This window comes from Trypanosoma cruzi, genomic scaffold (assembly GCF_000209065.1).
Source record: "Trypanosoma cruzi strain CL Brener 1047053516625 genomic scaffold, whole genome shotgun sequence".
Taxonomy (NCBI): domain Eukaryota; phylum Euglenozoa; class Kinetoplastea; order Trypanosomatida; family Trypanosomatidae; genus Trypanosoma; species Trypanosoma cruzi.
Window position 1 is genome coordinate 43,092 of NW_001849324.1, and position 6,329 is coordinate 49,420.

General features: G+C 53.4%; 1 pseudogene, besides 4 other annotated features; it reads right to left on the minus strand.

Annotated features, from left to right (window-relative positions):
* Positions 1-6,329: a sequence feature (areas not merged during assembly with more than two copies in the genome that could not be assigned to a particular haplotype).
* Positions 408-3,158, minus strand: Tc00.1047053510117.10 (annotated as a pseudogene).
* Positions 5,949-5,979: a sequence feature (AT_rich).
* Positions 6,008-6,070: a sequence feature (A-rich).
* Positions 6,109-6,135: a microsatellite.

The window sequence follows — 6,329 nt, forward strand, 5'->3', positions numbered from 1 at the left end:
CCGCCATCATCGCCTCCAGTTCAGTCCCACGGACAACGGGATACGGCCACAGCCCGCTGCCAACAAACACAGCGCACGCGGAGCAAGCAGTCACCCAAAGAGCCACACGCAGAAGCGATTCCTCATCCATCCATGACGCGGCGTCTCATTACATGCGGTCACACGGAGTTCGCCATTTCCTCAATAGAACTTATTCGTCGTCCATCCCTTAGAGATGCTTCTGTTCGTGATGGACCTTGGAAAACAACAGAATAAAATGAAAAATGCAGTGATACCGCAATGCCGCCAGCCACAATGATTCCCTCATACCGGGGCAATTCTCCAATTATGCCTCGTATGAACACACAATTAACGTGGTGTATGAAAATACCAAATGCTTTTCACTAAAAACAAAAACTATTTCCCTCCCTAATTTATTTTCCCATTTCTGTGGTTATTCCCCACCTCAGAGAGCCTCGCTCCTTCTGGAGCTTTCCAATGACACTGACACTTGTTACTGGCGCACCTTTTCCGTTCCAAAACACCGCTATTTCACGGCTTTCATCGTCGCACACACTATTGGAATTATCGACATGACATCTCCGCCAGTCATCCATCGGCGTGCTGCCTAAGTGTTGTATACATAATATCCCACGACATGTCCCGGGACAATTCCCCCAACCGTTACAATATGCCGCCAGGCACTCAGTGAACTGCCGCACAGTGCTGGCGGTGGTGTGGTGCCCACCCGCCGGAATCATCCGCAGCCCAACCAGCGTCATTGGATTTGACTCCACAAAGAAAAAGCCGTCCACCAGCGGAAGGTTTGTGGCCCACGGTTTGTGCAGCACCCCGTACTTTATTTTACGGATCGGTTTTCATATTCACTCGGCAGCAAACCCTCATCTCCCTTGGGATGCAATTCAGGGCCAACTACAAAACGCAGGGCGTTGCTTGACGTCCTGTTGGCGGCTCAAACTCCGTGAGCTTCGTCGCCATTGCCTTGACAAAGGCACTCTCCGTGAACGATTTCAAAGCAAACCATCCAAAAAATATGGGCAAAATATTGTCCTTCGACGCCAACATCAGCCTCAAAAAGCCATTTTATTCTGCTACACTTGGGAACCGTTCCAATGTCCGTTCCTCGAGGCAAGCAGACAGCAGTGCATTGAAAAGGGTCACACCGCCTGCGTATATTTCCCGAACAACTTTCACAAGCCTGTGGGACGGATCCTCAGAATACCGTGGCGACTCACCTCCCCGTGAAAAGCACTCTTTCACAGTTACCTCGTTGATCGATTGCAATGCAAACTTCACCGCTCCACAGCGTCCATTAAACGCCTCCTCATCAAAGACGTGACGTGGAATCGGTCCCAAAAGATACATGTGTTTTTTGGCCTCTTTCCAGTATTACGCTTGTTTCTCTTTGGTCTCATCACGCGTCATCCAGGCGCACACCGCCTTCACATCCACCTCGTCGGGGCAATTCACGATGATTCGCGCGGCTTGCAGTTGCTTCGCCCACTCATCATAGTTGGCTACGTTTGGGGAAGGCACCACAATCATGCCCCATCTATCATAAGGCGCAAAATGTCTCGGTGGCGGCGTTCCCTCCTTTGCCACATCGTAGATAATATACACATTCCTCCCATGCCCCCTCAAACTTCTCAACTCCGAGATGCACATGTCCTCATCGCCGCATCTTGTCACCGTCCTGCTGGTCTTGTCAGACACGTACGCATCTCCTCTCCAAAACAGTGGACTACCACTTGGAGTTTCGTGGCATCGCAGTGCAGCAGCTGGTAGAGGAGGTACGAGCCGGCAGCCATCGACTTCCCGATCCCGGGCGTCCCAATCAACACACGCCGCTTTGGCTTAAAGTCAGTCCCACCGTGAGGGCTGGACCACGCGGTTACATCGCCCTTGACGATCTGCCATACTCGGTCCACCTCGCAGTTTACAAAAACGTCCTTAGGAAGATCCTGTATCGTATGCCACGAGTACGGCCATCCCTTCTCCGAGGCGAGCACCATCAACACGGGAGGTGCTGAACCACATTGCTGCACAGCGTCATCCTTTTCGAGGGTGTTGCCAACTTCCCTGTACGACCATGACTGTTCTGGCCTCCCCTCACGCACCCCCATTCCCGTCCCCGTTTTCTTTCGCTCATCGCCGTCCGGAAGTTCCACCGCATGGCTCCGCCTCGCATTGTGCACAGACTCGTACACTCCCTCCAGTTTCTCCGGTGCGCTCGTCGTCGTTGGGTTCCTCGCCTCCTCGGCAGCCGCATCCAAGAAACGTTTGGTGGAGTTATGAACAGCTGCTTTTACGTCCGCAGCAGCCAATGACCACCCCGGTGGATTGTTGACACCCTTATCGCATAGCCTGCGTGTATCCTCGTCGAAGATCACTTCACCCTTCACAGCTCGCCTCATACTCAAATAACGACCTGATGCCTGCATTTCGTTCAACGCTCCTTTATCACGGATATACCTCGTGGGGTCCCTGAAAAACTCCTCCAGCATGGCATCCCGGTTGGTGTCCACAATGCCCCTGCCGTCCAGTTCCCTCGTAAGAAAGTCGTTCAGCCTCATTTCGTTGACGCAAACTCTTCCCTTAAACAGTACCTCTTCGATATTAGTGGAAATGGTAAATTTCATTTCTTGCGTTCGTCTTAGCCTTTCCTCTGCCTCCCGCCTCGCTTCTGTCAGTACCTGCGTGAGTACCCCGTTTGGTGTTCTCCTTGCAAGAGGAGTGATCGTATGCTTTTCTTTCATAGTCCCTACGTTGCCCGAGAGAGTGCACACCTTCGTGAAGAGGCTTAGTAATGGCCTCCAGCGCTTGGTGCGCAGTTAGGTTAAGAATTTCTTCAAGAAGCCGCTGGTCTTGTACGTAATCATCCGGCTCCTGAACAAACAACTCCATCGTCACATTGTAGTCTTTCACCAACGGCCGCCCTGCCGCCAACATAATTCCAAAGGAAACCACTCAGCCTCATGTTGGTGCTGCTCATGGTCCACTGCGGCCACACTTTACTCCCCACCACATGTCGAGCTGCAGCGTCGGAACCATCACAAGAGCCGCTGCAAGGCGCCATCACAACACCCGTGCGGTGAAGCATCCCACTCGCACCGCCCAACTGCGGCATGCAGGCGCCGCTGGCTCCAAAGGACACTCGCGGCTGTTTCCTCCCGCAGTCCCAATGGCGTTGGGCGTGGCACTCGCACGGCTCGGTGGTCGGTGCAGCCGCACTGCAACGCCTGTCGGTGAAGCAGCCGAGGCCCACCGCCCCCGCAGCAACGCGAGGCGTGCAACCAACCACAACACCGCCACACTACCGCCCTTTTTTATTTTGTTTTATTCACGTTGTCTGTCTGTTTGCCCCATCACCGACACCAAAAATAAGTGCACACATTCACAAAAGGGAAGAAACAAAGAGAAAAGGAGGCACGATCTCACCGTTCCGCCGCGGGCCAACACTCTCCTCCACACACCACCACTGCTGCACAGGGGACCGCAGTCACATCGCAGAGTCAACACCACAATGTGCACCACACCATCGTGCAGTGGACAATGGGCGGGACGCGGCCATGCATCGCCTCGCTCCATTTTCCCACCACTCAAGTGTTGCGTGCCCGCACAAAGTAGCAAACACAATCAGAGTGCACACAAACCCAATCATCCCCTCACTCGCTGAAGCACATTATTCGCATGGAGTGACAACATTTGGGGACACACCAGCAGCAGCAGGCTGCATGGAATTTCCCTGCCAACCCCGCAAAGAGACACAACAACTCTGCGGAGTAAAGGTGGCAGCCCCTCGGTGTTGCCCGCAGTCCACATGGCAGGAAGAATCCCACGCACGCATAGTTCCGGACTCCTCGCTGTTTGAGTGTCCAACAGAACATGTGAAAAAAATACCTGCGCGCAAGATGGAATTAAATGCGTAAAAAGTCGGCCTGCTTTCTCCGATGGCGTTGGCGAGCAGTCCCACACAATCCAATCAAAGTAGCACGCCGGACAGAATGGCGTCCGTCAATCAATAAAAAAATGCGACACTGAAAGGGAGCAGAGAAGAGTTGGCGCATGCGATTGCCAGTGACAACTGTGAGCAACCCGCCAGCACCAACTGAGGTGCCGAGGAGCACGCTTGTGTGGAACTGGCCGTCAGGCAGAGAGGACAAATAAAACAAGAGGGCAGCAAACCCTCTCGTTCAATGTCACCTGACCGCGACACCAGAATCAAAATACCATAGACGATAAGAGCGGCAACGCCTTCTCCAAAACATCCTGTCAAGAAGCCGCAGGACCTCAGGAGGGGAGGAAGGCAGCGGCGGCAGCCACAGCGGGGGAGGCAATAAAACGGCTGGCAGGCACCTTCACGTCGACGCGCACACCGCATCCGAGTGGGCCGGGGGCGCAGACCGAACCGCCCGGAAACACACGCATCAAATCCGCAAAACAAAGTCGCGTTGAATCGACAGGAACTCCCCGCCCAAAACAAATTTATAAAGTAGCGTTTTTCAAGGGGGATTCCGCTTCTCCGACGACGGCACGGACGCCTCGCAGGAATTTCTTGCAAATCTCCCTTCGCAGGTCCGCATGAAAACGCAGCGGAATAAAAAGTAAGCGCAACGACGCAAAAATAATAATCCTCCCAACCGACCAGGTGGCAGGCCGCCCTCGCGCAAGTGGACAAAACAAAACTTCACTCCGGCCTTGTCGTGGTGGTCGTCTCGCAGCATTTTCTTCCTTCTCGTCGCAGTGCACATCCCCCTCCCAAAAATCATTTGTTCGAGCCATGTTCCTGCGGCCAAACATCGCGCTGCCGGATCCCGCGGCACAGTCCTCGGCACAGAAGTGAGGGAGGAGGGACCGCAGAAGGTGCGAGCAAATCCGAATTCGGTGGCGGTCGCTGCAGTGAAGATTGACGTCCCACGCGGTGTCCCTTTTCTGGGTCCGGCCCTCACCGTGCCATGCTCTCAGCATGCGGTGCGCCGGCCGCTCAAAACATCCACACGCGCTTGCGTCTCACCGTCGCTCCCAGCCCCGTTCGTTGGCTGCATCAGGGATGCCGCCATCCAGAGACGGGCATAAGGACGTTGCATCCAACAAAACCTTCAGAGGCACCCGCTGGGCCAGCGACGACCATCACTGCGGGATGTGTGGCCCCTCCGCCGCTCACCTCAAATCGCACTTCTACGCCTCCTCGAGCAGCAGCAGCATAAATACACCGGTCCACTAGGGGCCGTCACCAGCCATTGCAGGAAGACCACTGTGCCCCAGTGCTATGAAACCCATATTGCATTGACGGGCCACTTCGGAAAATCCTGTCGCATCCTCCCCATTATGCGGAAACACATCCGTCGCGCATGTGACCACCGCAGCCAAATGAATCCGGTCCAAACACCCTCCAAATCAAATTCCCCTTTCCTCAAGCCATTCCTTCATTCCATGCGCCCTGACCCTCATCCGCACGTGCCCACTCACACAAGCCGCAAAAGAATGGTGGTGGCCGCCCAACGCTCCGGAAACACATGCCCAGCACGCACGCGCATAACAAATGACATGCGCAATCGCACGGCACAACGGCGGAGAAGCGCACACCTAAAGGGATGCGGCCCTCCACAGCAGTCGCAGCCCATCGCGCGCATCACACCCGCAGGAAGAGTGACTCGCGGTGCGCGCTCCCTCTCTCCTCCCCTCGCTTCATGCCCACGGAGGAAGCAGCAGCCACCCGCAACCGCCAGCACACGCCACAAAAGAAGCATCCAAATCCACTGCAATGTGCATCTTGTGCGTGCATGTGGTTGTGTGTGCCTGCAGACACACGAGGCAAAGAAGTAAAAACAGGAGCAGAGCATGTGGAGGGACGCACAAACAAAAATGTACAGCAGAAGTGCATGGCAGAAATAACAGGACTGCCCAAACTTATGATACTGCACTGCAGACCAAAGCAGCGGCAATTCATAAAAAAATTATTAAATTTAAAAAAAAAATCATCTTCATTCCACACCTCACGCTCTGGAAAGAAAAAACAAAACAAGAAAAGATAAAAAAAGAAAAATAAAAAAGATAATAAAAAAAAAAATTGAAAAAAGTCGTCCTCTATTACGGCTACACACAAATAAGAAAAAAGAAGAAAAGAAAAGAAAAACCCATCACACAAAAATTCACTGGTTACTGTGTGCGCCCACCAAACTGTTTGTATATTTTGCCTGCACATTAAAAATTAGATATTTAAATGTCTTTCAACCGTCCGACCCTCCATGTGTCCGCACATCGTTTATATTTCATGGGTCATCGGCGTGTTGCTGCTCCCCTCAGTCCTTTTATTGGTGCGTGAGTGC